The 14,758-nt window shown below is 47.0% G+C and overlaps 1 long non-coding RNA gene across 1 annotated transcript; it reads right to left on the minus strand.

Annotated features, from left to right (window-relative positions):
• Positions 1-2,676: 2,676 nt before the first annotated feature.
• LOC128807659 (uncharacterized) lies at positions 2,677-14,378 on the minus strand. The gene is made up of 4 exons (XR_008437231.1): positions 14,256-14,378; positions 13,513-13,632; positions 3,690-3,854; positions 2,677-2,868 (listed from the first exon to the last, which is right to left on the minus strand). It is a non-coding gene; the product is annotated as an uncharacterized LOC128807659 (long non-coding RNA).
• Positions 14,379-14,758: the final 380 nt, after the last annotated feature.

Consider the following 14,758-nt stretch of genomic DNA (forward strand, 5'->3'; position numbering starts at 1 on the left):
CTCCCCAAGGCCTTGGGGTGTGGGACAGCACCAGCACCCCATGAGCTGGGAGTGTTGCATACCCAGCCCTTCCTGCTTGCCCAAGGGGCAGCTCAGGAGGGATCAGCTGCCCCCATACACTGCTTGCAAAGCCTGAGGTAGCTGAGCTTGATGGTGGGGAAAGCAATGGTAGTGGACATCTCCTTTTGCCCATACTGGAGCTTGCAGAGAAGATGAGGAAAAGTCACAGGTAAAGGTAGCAGCCAGAGAGACTGGGCAGTAAAGAGTGAGGATGTGGGCCGGTGTTCCTGAATCCCACGGCTGAGTATCAAAGCTTTAAGACCCCTCCCCAAGTCCCACCTGCCCTGCTCCACCTCTGCACGAGCCTGGCCCTGGTCATGGCTAGGAAGGGCTGTGGCAGGGATGCGGTACCCGCTCGGGCCGGGCGCCCCGCTGGCAGGGCTGGCGGCTGTGGCAGGCAGCGGGCAGACAGAGCTGGGCACCGCTCTCGAGGGGAGCGGGCAGCCTGGCCCCGCGGCCGGCGGCTGCCACCCTGGCCAGGCACCCGAGAAAACCTTCCCCTCTGCCGTCCGATGTGCCTGCAAAAGCCAGTGTAGGGGGCAGAGGGGCAGGGACTCAGCCCACCCTCCCCTTTCCGTGCATCCTCCCCCGGGGTTTGTGCTCTTAGGGGCTCTCAGGGCTAAGCGATGGCCGACGAAGGGGGCTACAGTCCCCCACCAGTTCGGTGCTGGGGTCCTGGGAAGATCCGGGAGCTGCGAGGCCTGAGAAATTCCTTCGGAAAACGGGGGAAAGGCTCCCACACGCCCTCCTCTCCGTGCAGGTAAACTTTCTACTCCCACTTGCGGCGAGGGAGGGAGAGCTCAGGCAGGGAGGATCCAGGCGCGGATACCCTGGGAAGCCTTAGATATTTATAGAAGCACAGCCAGAATATGTCAGGAAAGGTGGCTCTCAACCCCTTCACGCGGAACCGCTCCTGGTTTTTAACAACAGGCCGACAAAACCCCCTCAGAAATGTGGCAAGGAGGATGCAGGCAAAGGAGGCGATAGGAAAGGCGCGCCGTCGCCTCGGCATGCTCGGGATGCATCAAGGGCTCAGCGTGCCTCAAGCTTGCCCCACCCCGCAGCTGGGCTGGAGGATGACCCCCTCCCTTCCTCCCTCTGCTGTGGGGTGCGCCTGCCGCTCCTCTTGCCGCCCCCCACCCACTGCCAAGCTTCCGGTCTGGAAGGGAGAGGCGGCTCGGGGGGAGCCTGGGCGGGGGGCTGGCGATGCGGGTAAGGGTGCTGGTGGTCCGCCCCCGGGGGGGGGGGGCAGTGCAGCAGCTCACCCCTGCCCCCGCCTCTCCCGGCGTGGGGGCGCGCAGACCCACGCGTGACGGGCGAAGCGGCGCGGCGGGCACGGGCTAAGGCTTAAAATAACCCCGAGACGTTCAACACCTTGTGCCCGGCGCCCCCGCACCCCCCGGCTCCCTTTGTCTTGCCACCATCTTACGGAAAGACTCACATGTCACGTTACGGTCGGGATGCATCGGTATCTCTCGCGTATCTACAGCCGAGCGGCACGATAGCCATTTTGCATCCCTCCCGAGTGGGCTGGGGAAGGGGCTGCCGGCGCGGGGACACGAGGGGCAAGGCGCGGTGGATGGGGAGGGGGAAGGATGGGGCAAGGAGGAGAGGGGCCACGATGCCCGCTGATAGCACCAGGGGGACGGGGATAAATTAAAACACGTGAAGTTGCCTGAATACAGCGCCTCGTAGGTTCAGGCTAAGTCGCTTGACGTGCTTGGACTTAAAATAGCCCTCCACCTCCACGCAAGCAAGCGCACTCGCCCCGGCTCTGGGCGGGCTCCTGCCGCGGTGCCAGGGGCGGCCCCGGCCACTCCCCGGGCCCCGGCCCCGGCCCCCGCGTTAGGCCGCTCACGATCGAGAGGCCGGCGTGGGTTTTCAGTAATGCACCACCCTCCTCGGCAACAAGCGGGTTTCTACGTCCTGTTGTTTCTGACCAGCTCTGCTTTCACATCAAAGCATGGCAAGGAGCCGCTGGACCAGTGAAAAGGAGGAGGCAATTTGCGGGTGGATGGATGAAAAAATTATTTTCGTTTTCACCCCTTTCCAAAGCCGTGTTCCTCCTCCTGTGTCTCCCCCGACCCCACCTGCCCACCCCCAGAAAAAAAATCACAAGGGACTTTCCCTCAATTCACAACGTGGTACCTAAGTCAAACCCTTTCGCCTTCTCTTCATGTCCTATTTGATGAGCCAAGAGGGAATCAACATGTCTGGTGAATGCTGGGGGGTTTTTTCCCTCTATCTGCTTCTGAAAGCATCATTTCTAAACCTTTTGTTCTACCGTGAGTGATCTTCCCTGGGCAAACCCGCGTACCAAAATGAGCTGCAAGCAAAAAAAACAGAAACAGGAATTTCCCTACCTTGGTTTGTAGAAGCAGAACCTCTAGACGGACAGATCAAGGGAGAGAGCATGTTGGGAATGTCCAGTCTCCTCTTCTTGCTTGCATATCCACATAAGAAGAATAAGGGTCGGGGGCAAACGTGGGGGAATGAGTTAAAAAACAATCCTATTTGGCTGTAAAAAAAATAGAGGTTTCTTTGTGGCAATCTTGCGTCTTGAAGCGGTGCAAATTCAAAAGCTGGAGAGAATCACTTCAGAGGATATTCAGCACGAGTGGTGAGGATCGTCAAATGCAGGTTCCAGAGTAAGCATTCCTTTCGCCTTTTTAATGATTATTCTTATAATTATTCTCTCTCTCTTTTTTTTTTTTTCCTGGAGCCCTAGTGGAGGAGGTTGTGTTTAATGCAACTGGAGGTCGGTGCCGTTCTTCTGTGAAGCATGATTATCCTCAAAGCGTCCCCTTCCTGAAGGGAAAAATAAGCATCAATTTTGTATTAGAGGGATCTGACGGGGATAGAAAACGCTCCCCAACAAAGACATTAATATATTGAGAAGAAAGGAAGGCAAAACGCATTTCCCAATAGTGCACACAAGCGGAATTTAAAAAAAAAAAAATTAAAAAAAAAAAAAAAACAGCTGGCACGAGTCTATAAATAATTCAGATACGGGCTGACTACACCATTCCCGGGATAGGCATGCATACGAGACGAGAAAGCGGGCGCGATGTGAATAGCGGAGAGAAAGCGGCTCCCCCCCCCCCGCGGCCCCCTCCCCATGCACGCACAGCATTTCGCCCACCCCCGGGCCCAGCCCCCGAGGGCTGGCGAGGGCCGTGCCCACCCCTCTGCAGTGCTGCCGGCACCGCTGCCCGCCGCGCTCGGCTCCACGGGCAGCGCGGGGCGCGCTGGGCGCACACACACACACACGCACCGCCACGGGGGTGGGGGGCACGGGGGGCTGCTTCACCTGCCACGGGGCCGGGTTGCACTACGCGCCCCCCGCCTCTTTCGGCCCCGGCAACACAACCCTCGGCTCTCCGGGCTTTGCGTGGGCTCTTTTTTTTTTTTTTTTAATTTCTTTTTTTTTTTTTTTTATTTTCTTAGGGGTAGGTGGATGGCTGGGAGTGTCCCCACCACCACCTCCTCCAGCACAGCCGGACAGGGCTTACAGCTATGCAGGCATTTATTTAATGAAGCCGCAGATATTTATTTCTTTTCCCCTCCTTTCTGGCTCGGTAAAAGATTCACACTTAGAGCTGTCATAAAATCCAGACCCACATACATACCAGCAAATCCTGCTTCAAGCATTCGGGCTGCTCTGAGTAGCTACTGCCCCCCTCTCTGCCTGCAAGGCTGATCCGCCCCAGACATGCTCAACTTCTTCATTCTCTTCTCTGGTACTGCCCGGGTGGGAGATGAGGGGCGGAGAGGTGGAAGTGCTCAGAGCATCACTAAAAATACATTTAAAAAAAAACATCTCTGCAATATAAAAGCTCCGAGAATGCTTCCCGAAGGCGGGGAAAGCATGGGAAGGTGAATTAATAAAGCAGCTTAATAATTGATAATAATTAAATATACCCGCGGAAAATGGTGGGGAGGGGGAAATATCAAGGGGGGGGGGGGGGGGGGGGGAAACGGGGGGAGAAGACGAGGAGGAAGAACAGTACGGGCAACGGGAGACCAACCCCTGCCCACTGCCGGAGGGAGCAGGTCTCGGCCTCCGGCGGGGGCGAAGGGGGAGGCGGCACCTGTGCCTCCGGCCGAGCCGGGGCCGGGCCGAGCCGCCGTCGCAGCCCCGCGGGTACCACCCGAGGCTCCCTGCGTCCGGCGCCCTCTCGGACCGCGACCCGCATGTTTGGAAGCAACCGAGAGTAGGAATGCTTAAAAAAATGTATTAACAATAAGCATAAAATAGTAATAATGAGAAGAAAGGAACGGGCACCCAGCCAGCAGGCAGGCAGCAGAATTGGATCCGAAGGAAAAGAAAGCAGTGAGAGCAGAGATAACGCTAATATCCAAATTGGATACTCCACAATTAAGCCCGGTGCTTTAATTGCTATTCTCAGAGCCCCTTGGAAGCTAAGAAACGTGAAATCAGCCTGAACAGAAAGGAACTCGTGTCTTCATCCTCATCCTGCCCTGCCCATGGATGCCTGAACCCTTGCAGCCCATGGTGCTCTCAGGCTCACTGCAGCAGGGCAATCCACTCTGTGGTCACAGATCCATCCCTGTCCCCTCCTGTGCCATGGGTGGCCTGAACAGAGCGTGCCCACCTACCTCTCTCAGCACTAGAGAATGGCTCTAGGGTAAGTCTTGCCCCCTCCCAGGAAAAGCCAGAGTGGGTAACAAAGCAAACCCCTTCCAGGTGGAAGTGTCAAGTGCAGCCTTCAGGATGTGCAGTCACTCTAGGGCTGCAAACACGCATCATGCCGATGTCTGAGTCTTGGAAGGAGATTTGGAAGGGCTCAGATGGTCCTTGGTGATGCCCTAGAAACAGGAGCACTGAGGAAAGCCCTCCCCATGCTTCCCTGCCAGCAACACTTGTCCTGCAGGAAATCAGACCCCAGGCCAAACACCACATGCTCTGCTTCAGTGATGTCTGGCTTCTGCCGATGCAGACTGCATTGTCCAGCCTTTGCATCTCTCTCACTGAAAGCACCCTCCAAGGAACACACAGTTGCTTGGACCTACCTAGCATTCTCTATGTCCAGGAGCAGTGAGGAAGATGCTGCCCAACAGACAGGCAAGGAGGGCTGGATCCCACATGCCAAAGAACTGTGTTCCAGAGAGCAGATGAGCACTCAGTGTTGGACCTTTGTTGCACTTATGTATTTGCAGAGCAAAATATGCATATGGCCAAGGTTTCTGAGGGAGGAAAGCCTCCTAAAAGAACCACAGCAGCTGTGGACTCTCTCTTAACCGCCAGGTCCTCTCTCAGTTTGTACCTCAGGATCGATCCACATGCTCCAAATAGAGTTTGCTGGTCTGTAGGGAAGGTTATGGACAGCAATGTGGCTGTAGCACTGTGTGCATATATATCAATATGCCATCTGGAGCTTGAATGAATTTCTGTTTCCATGTGTAGTGTGTGTACAGTGATATTTTTTCAATGTAGCTGCAGTGACCACAAGCAATACCAATCTGTGCTTGAGCTCTTTGACAAAAGCAGACACCAATATTTTCATTTTGACAGCCTGGATCTTCCTGAGGGTGCTGGTAAGGGCTGTTCTCCTGTAAGAAAGATTTTCCTAACATTTTTAGGCATGCTTTAAAAAGTGACTATGATATTTTGCATTCTAATTTCAGTAAAAATGGAAGACATATTAGCCAAAGCCTAAAGTAATCTGAAATTATCTCAGAACAGTTGGAGAAAAGAACTGTAGAGTGATACTTACATACAGAAGCTGCTAATAGCTGAAGAGATTAGTCATTTGACTTTGCCATTCCTTTCACTGATAATAGTGATACAGGAATAGCAGATATGATTTGGCCAAGGGATGTTTTTTCCTTTCTGTATGGCAAGAAGGGATAAACTATGACTCTGCAAGTCCTCCTGCATTCTTCTGCATGAAACAAGCGGACAAGGAGCTTGACAAAAAGAGAGGAAGGTTTTCATCCAGCATATTACTTAGAAACACAAAATGGAGGGTTAAGAAGTGTTTCTAGGAACAATTTCTGACAGGAGGCTGCAATCATGTTAAGCAAGTCAGTGATATTTAAGGTTATAATTCTCTGTGATCTTAAGATGAACTGTTTTCCTTTATAAAACTACACAACTCCACAGTTATATGGTACATGAAAGCCTTGTTTACTTTTAAGGATGAAACTAGTTGCCTTTCTATTTGATAGATATCCATGCACATCTTACATAAACATAACACATATGTATATTTAGAATTCCTTCTTAAATAAATTATAAGGGCTAAGTTCCCTATAGTGATTAGGGGCCTGAGTGTCCAAATCAACAATTTTTTTTCAGACAAAATGGGTGTATTCCCCTTGACCAAAGAAATCAGGCTCAATTACAAGTTTGAAATCAGGCACATAAAAATGCCAATTGCTTCAGAGTTATCTTCTCAAGATTTTGCACCACATCTAACCCCCAAATTATTTTTATATTAAGATGTAATAGTTAGTGTAAATAATGTGTGTGGAGGTTGTCTCCAAATAAAAAATGTTGCAAAATCTGCAGCAGCACACTACTGTGGCAGGGTTTACTCTCACTAGCTGGGGTAGGCTTTTTTTTTTTCTGCAATCAACTAAGATGAATAAACTGCCTAAAATGAAACAAATAGCATCTCTGACAGGAAATGGTTTTTCAAACATCTCTTCAATTCAAAAGCACTTAAATGTTATTTGTAAGACAAATTGAGGGATTTATTTTAAATGGGTCCATGTTTACTATAAATTAAGGGCTATATTATTTTTGTCCTGCCTAAGATAAAAGAATGTGAATGAAAGTTCTTATATCAAAAGCAACCAGGGCTGGATGTGGCAGTGATGATGTTGGGGAGGATGCAATCTAGCAGAGCCATTCTGTCACAACAGAACAGCCTCTGCCAGCACTGACAGGGACCAAAGGCCCTACAGTAGCTTTGACCCTTAGTAAATGCCCTGCTGACTTCATAAAATCAGAGCCTAATTCCAGGGCTGCATTTATCTAAAATGGGGTCTGCAGCAAAAGGAAAATACTACCACTTCATAGGTCTTCTGTTCAAACACAGACACACTTGCATTAGTAGAAGAAAAGCCATGTTTATGGAAAACAATTTCTTATAATCAATTAAATGGATCAATTTTTCTGGATAATTCACACCATAAAAAGGTTTTTCATAGTAGGGCTCCTTTGGGTGCTTGCACATGGGCTGCAGAGCATGGTAACCAAGACTCCAGCTGCTTTTATACGGTGCTCTGTGCCCTGGTCTACTCAGCCAGTCTGATTATAAAGAGGCTGAATAGGTCTATGCCCTTCTCCTGGTGTTCAGATACCACGCCTATGTCAGTTTTGGAAGATCACCATAACATTGGCCATACAGGTCCACAAACAAGGATGCCATGTCATGATGCATAAAGAACAGCATGGAAGAAATTTTATCAGCTAATTAAAGGGAAAGCAAATGGAGAAACAAGCATACAAATCTAACAGTGGTACAACCACCTGGCTGAAGGACTCAGCTAAATTTTGGCATGAAATCTATTTTCCTTTCTTTTGCACACGGTTCAGGACTAAGAGATGCTAGAGCAAGATTGAGCCAGAAGCCACTGGGTGGGGAGATCTCATCAGTCTTTTGCAAGGACACCTGGGCACAAGGATACTGATCACTTTGTTTGCTACTCAAAGGACACTTATCCTGCCAGCAGCCCAGCAGAAGGGAATTGTGAACACTGCTGCGGTTGTTTTGAAGTGTTACACATGTCTCAGCTGTCATACCAGGACACTTAGCTGAGCTCTCATCATTTTACATTGCAATAGTTGCAGCATCCCCTACTGTCTCTGCCATGGTCAGTCTGCCCCAGAAATCCTAACTAGCAGACTGGTTTTTTGTCATGCAGAATCAAAAACAATGTGAAGTAGATTAAAGGAGAAATAGCTTTCTTTGTGTCTTTATAGACTGGTTTTATTTTTTTGAGTATGGAATGTCAGGCTTACTGAAATTTCTTTTCCTGGATGGTCATTTATGTATGAAATATGGGCACATTAAACTAAGAAACTGTGGAGTTTGTTCTTTCAAATGGAAATGTGTTATTTTGGAACTGCAGAAGTACAGACAGGATTTCAAACTGACGTTGTCACTTTTCTAAGATGATGCATGGCTCTTCTACCTATAGCACACCCAGACTGAAGAACCTATCTGTCAAAAGGCACTACATCTATCTAATAATAAATAGTAATTATCATCAAATGCTGTACTGTATTTCATCAAAGCATGGTACAAACATTAGCCATAGACCCTTTTACCCTGCCACTCAGAAGCAGAAAGAAAAGGCTGAAGCACTCACTGCCTTGCATGACTCTGAGGAAGATGCTTTTCTTCTCTACCTCTGGGGTGCAAAGATCACTCCAGTGGCTGGAGATTTTGTCCCATCTCACTGGTCTTAAGAAGATACGGTGTCCTGACACACTTGAATGAATGGGAAACTGCAACCCTCCCGGCAGTCATCTCCATCCCATTCCAACCCTAACAAGACAAACAGATTATCTGGGTTTTTTTACTAAAATCAACTTTCTGGTTGATGAAAATCTTACTAGTTCTCTCCAGATTCAAGTGATGACTCTCTTCACTGGAAGAGCTGCAAAATGGATTAGGCAGATTGCCTTCACGGTTTAAAGGAAACTGAAAAACCGTTTTCAGTAAAAGATAAAGTGTGGCTTTTGCCAGCTTATCATGATGAAAAGCTAAAGAAGAGTTTCTTCAGGAAAGTACCTGCATTCACCTATTTTCCATACAGGGCATACAGCAGCCAGAAAAATCACCCTTATGTCTGAAAGCTGTCTTTAATGTTCTAGCAGATGATCCATCAGAGCATTCAAAACTAAATTAAAATCCCAAGGAGGAATAGGGGATTTAATTCTAGGATTAAGCTTTGAAGTTGCTCCCAGGAAATAAATTATTATTGGATGAGAACCAACACACCAATTATCTAGTTTACTGCTCATGCTACTGAGAGCTGCTGCAAGCACCCTCAGGGATCTGCTTTACCTAGACGGTCTCATCTTTAACACAATATCCATAAAAAGGCAAAAGCTCAACTAGTCACATGCCAAGAAACTTTCCAGCCCCTAGTACTAAAAGGGAAACTGCCCACTACAAATACACAGGGCAATAAGTTTTCAATCACTTAAGTTCCCTGGTTTTCACCATTTAACTTGCTCTGTTGTAGATAATAGAATAGTTAATAACATGCCACTTCTTTGATCCATGTGTTACAGTTGGGTCAAAGTTCTACAGTATTGGTGCTATCATAAATAAGCACATTTATTTTTCTTACCCAGAAGGCCTACATGCTAGTGAAGTGGCTAGTAAGCCCTACTCCATTTCAATGGCCTCTAGACAAAACAATGGGACATTTCTAGCTTTTTTGTTGCTATTCCACAGATATCTTAACACTACCCAGAATACCTCAATTTCACTTATGCAGCTTCAAATCCTTAATGCTTGTTCAATGGGACATTGCTAAAACATGTACCACCTCTTATGAAAAGAATAAGTAAAGTTAAATAGCTCCAAGACTGATAAAAGTGTCTAGAGCAAAAAAGAGTACAGAGAGACATCAGGGCTGATATTTCACTCAAACTAAATGGTACCAGTTAATCAGTGCTATTATAAACTCACTTGGAACATTAAGTTACTGCAGGTAAAAAAATAAATCTTTCACTCTTAAAAATACACATCACCACTGAGGCCAAATCTAACAGCAGCAGTGTCCACAAATACTTGGTTTTCTCCTAAAGGATGCATTTTTTGTTTAAACACCTTATGACATAAAAATACTGTCACCAAAGCATCACTACTATTTTCCTCCCAAACACATGATTCCTATCTTTTCTCCACAGATTCTTTCCAGTCCTTTACACAGGGAAAAAATGTACGTAAAGCAAAGACAAAACCCCACCCACCTCCTATGCCCTCCTTCAACTGCAAGCTCTGTCAGAACTTTTGATACCATTTATTACACACAAGAGCATATGGAGAGGTTATATCCAGCAAAAGGATTCACTTTAATGGCAATGTGGCAAAAAGGAGGCACTGGTTAGTGTCACCAGCTGGGCTCCCTGTCGGCATAGTTCTGAAAATCCCTTAGTTCACAACATCCTAACAGCCCCTGCTTTTGTTCAGGAAAAGTTCAGGGTTGGTAACAGCACCGAGTCTCTCTCTGTTCATCTCATTTCTCCTTCAGGTGAAGCAGATGGTATTACAAATAACTCACCAAAAGGGTGCAGGGGAAGAAATGGTAGAGAAGGAAAATATTACTTATACTGTCAAGGATTCTGAAAAAGGAGCAGCATGACGTTAGAAAAGCGGATCACTTTTCTAACACAGAAATATGGGCCTGAAAGCCTTCCTTAAAACAGAAGTATGAATTATTTCACCAGCAAGCCAAGAGCCTGTGAGCTGGAAATGTTCTCACTGGGTTTGAGTTAGGTGCTCACTACAGCATTTATTGTACATTTGCATTGACCACCTAATTTAAGACAAATGTTTTCTTTAGACACACTTTAAAGTGAAAAATTAGTTCTGTTAGCATGCAGCTGTGGTCCCCCAGAATAGCTCTTTGCCCGGGGGCAAACAGAAGAGAGATGTTAACGAGCTTAAAAGTAGCTCTGAAAATTGCTGTCCATGGTCAGTTGAGAGCCAGCAGCATTAGGGTCACCTGCTCCTCTGCCGATTTATTTAGTAGTCTCATTAATTCAAAAGATGGAAAAGGATGTGCTAAGCCTGAATATTTACAGTCCTGGGAGAGAATACCTACTTACAGCAACTGAGGTTAACCTGCTGCTCCATCACCACCACACCTTCCTGATAAAATGAGACCTACCCTTGGCAAATTACTCTATGCAAATGGAGATAGATTTCTTTTGCTTGAGCTGTTTCCAAGTGAGCCAGCTGACTCAATAATTCAGCCCTCTGGCTGGAAGAAACATTAAGATTTCTGTCAGATTACTCTATATTCTAAAGAAAACTGCCACCTTCTTTTCTCCTTTACTTAGACATCTAGGAAGAGGCAATAAGCAAAAGACCTCTAGTACACTTCAGCTGCATCTTTTAATCTACCATCAAATTGCAATGCAGGCATTTGTCTCAACAGCTTTGAAGCCCAGCAGCCCATTTTTGCTCTCATGTTAGGCCTGACCCAAACTCAAACCTCATCATTTTAATGGCACACACTACCCACAAAATGTCTCATGCTCTGATATTTTTTGTTTGTTTGTTTGTTTTTTCCATACATTAGCTGTAAACCTGACCTCAAGACCAGGCCTTACTCAAATATAAGTTCTCTTTCACCTTCCCGGTGATTATGAGCTCAGAGCCAGTGCTATCTTCAGCTGACCAGCCTCCATCCTTCAGCAAGTCTGTATGTCCTCTACCTGCCATGTGACAGGATTCAAGTGTTGATTGTGTTTCTGTGCCCTGGCAGTGGGAAAATGTAAAATATGTACCCTGGCTGTGCATGGGCTAGGCCTTTTCCTCACTCCTTATTAAGCACCGAATTCAGAAAAGCACATGATGTTCTGTCCTTCTTCCCTCATCATCTTGAGAAAATGTCCACCTAGAGCTTTGGCCACACCCTGGCAGCTTTCCCAGTCCAAGGACGGAGGCTGGGCATTACAGCAAGGCAACATTTATTGGAAGGACAGCTTAAAGCAGCTCACCGTGAAAATCCTGGCTTCCTCTGGCCCTTGTAGATAGGTTTGCCTGAGTAGAGGGAAATCTGTAACTGTATTCTGTGGGTTTACAACAAGGCCATTTGTCATTTGTTGTGCCCTTTAAGTGCAAATACATTAAACTCTTGTGGAGTTATGGCTTGTTCGCCTGGCAAAAAAAAAAGCAGCTGGACACCTCTGCTCCAGCCCATATGTCAGTCAGGAGTCAGAACCCTGGGCTTGATGTGCTACCAGGCTTTCTCATGCTGACAAAGAGGGAACCTGCAGGCTGTTGTGCCCTTGTTGGTCATGTTCTTATCCTAGGCCAAGGACAGACTGCTACCTGAAGGAATTAATTGTACATTTTTTGTTATAAACTGACTGGTGTCTCTTGCATGACTCAACTTTCTTAGGCCCCATCTTTTGCCTAACAGTTTTTTTGTTGTAGCCCAGCCTCTGCAGAGAACACTGTCTCAGTGTCACAGACAACAAAGGGACAGTCCACAAACGAATGAAGTAAAAGCACAGGGAATAGGGCTATCACTAATGCCACTTTTCCCAGATATTTTCATCTTTAAAAACATTAGAGAGGGTCTGTGTCTCAGTTATATTGTTCCTTCTGGCAGCTCAGGGGATGCAGAGAGAAGAGAGATGCTGAGAGAGGGTAATGAAGAGATGAGTATTTGGCAAAACTATGACTTTATGCCAAGGGTCATTTAGGTGTCCTACTAGGAAAAGGTTTCTCACCCAGAGGATGTTTGGGCACTGGAACAGCTCCCCAGGGAAGTGGTCACAGCACCAAGGCTGACAGAGTTCAAGAAGTGTTTGGACAACACTCACAGGCAGATGGTCTGACTCTTGGGATGTCCTGTGCAGGGCCAGGAGTTGGACTTGATGGTCCTTATGGGTCCCTTCCAACTCAGGAGTCACCCAGTACTGGTGATGTGGCTGGGCTGAGCAAAGGTAGGTTTGACTTCAACAAATCCAGTGTTGATTAAATGGCTCCTTGTTGGCCTCACTGTCTTGTGGTGTCCAGAACAGGGTACAGAAATGTCAGCAAACCCGGGATGCTGTTACAGGTGACTGACTGAACATGCATATTATGGTAGGTCAACAGGACCTGAAGGCATACTGCAATGTCCATGATGGTCAGAAACAGCCAGAAAGAGAATTAGGATAAGCTGCATCATTTGGAATGCAGATTGGTGGCTATGTGCTAGAAAAGTTATTGTCCACAGACAGAAAAAGCCTCATCTGGCCATGACGACAAAGAGAACTTCTGACTATGTAGGCATCCAACACACACCCAACATTGCCTGCATGAATGCCCATAGAGAAGGTCAAACATCCTATTCAACCATTCATTACTGCCTATGTTATAATGGTATAGGACTCCATTTTCTTCATTTGGTGAGCTGTCACCTCAGGCTAACAATTTGTAGAGACATGGGCCCAGCAACTGGAGAATTCATTTAACTAAAACTGTTAATACTCCCTTTGGGACACTACAAGGTGTGTGGTGACATGGGGCACATCAAGATGGAATAAAAAGTGAGCACCATGACAGTGCCTACCCCTCCTGTGACAGCCTCGGTGATGAACTGAGGCTGCTACCCACCAATGTAAGCTGATAGCTGTCCCTCTACACCCTTGGCCTTAAAGGCTGCATGCTGACAGTCCTGGATGTGTGAAAATTCACGGCACAGCAACTCCGAAGATCTTTACATATATACAAGCACCTGTACCTACTGCTGCTGGCCTTACCAGATGCAGAGAACATCATGAATCCATGGAGTGTTGGTCCGTGTCACCCAGAACTGATGGTCTACAGCACGGAAGCAGGAATCGGGGTCAGTCACTTGCAGCTGGAAAAAAAAAAAAGTCTAAATAGTGCCTCAAAAAATCAAGGGGGCCAGAATTGTTTCATCTCTCTGCCCAGATATACTGGGTCCCAGAGTTGAGAATAGACAGGATACAGGATTCTGGGAAAGGCCTTGGTCCAGACCAGGTCTCCACCAGAAGAAAAGCCGGCACCTCACATCATAAGATCCCTGACAAAAACAGGTAATAGGATAAGATGATTAGGGCTGGATGCAGGCATCCAGGTAACAAAGTTGAGTTCAACCTATTCCCTGTTCCTCAGGTGATTCCCACTGTCTCCCTCAGCCTTTATCCCCCAAAAATGCAAACTGAGAATTTTTCCTTTCTGAGAATACTAAAAAAAAGGCTAGGGGACCATAACAGCTGCAGAGAAGTCTGACTTCAACTGTCATAATTCCAAACATGTAAATCTTCAAGGAAGAAGTGAGGAGGACTGTGCAAGTGGCTGCAGGAATCCCCATCTGAAATGACCATACTTGGTAGAGGGCACTAGATACAAGTGGACAATTCTGGCCACCTGATGCTGGAGGCAGGCTAGTATTGAGTAGATCCTCACCACACAGGATACCACTGTTTCAAAACCCAGTGGTCTGAAAGGACAGCTTACCTAAGAGGCACTGGTGCACTTGAACACGGAGCAGAGTTAGGTATCCCCTGACTGGTAAGGCAGTGAGTCGGGAAACTGGTTATGATCATCTGTTTCTACAGTAATCCAGGAAACAAGTCCTTAGGCACACTAGCTGTAAATAAACCAAGTTGTATGGTTTCTTTGCTTAATGGAAACAGCATGATGAGATCATGGATACTGGCTAACTTCCTGGGACACAGAAGACCAATACTAGGCTGATGACAGCCCCATCCTCCCAAACTGTCACCAGGATCTGCATTATTCTTCTCTACCAGTAGCTCTACTGCATAGAACTGAAATAACTAATCACACAATCTCACAGGTCTCAATGTCACAGGTTGTAATGATAGGCCCCAAGCTATATGATAGCAAGAATCTTGCATATGTACAGATGATAAATGTCCCCTGGAGTTACTGCTCAAAAGATTACTTTCAGAGTTTTCATCAGAAAGGACTGTCTCCTTAAAAATATCTTCTTTCTT

The sequence above is a fragment of the Vidua macroura genome, chromosome 5, assembly GCF_024509145.1.
Source record: "Vidua macroura isolate BioBank_ID:100142 chromosome 5, ASM2450914v1, whole genome shotgun sequence".
Taxonomy (NCBI): Eukaryota; Metazoa; Chordata; class Aves; order Passeriformes; family Viduidae; genus Vidua; species Vidua macroura.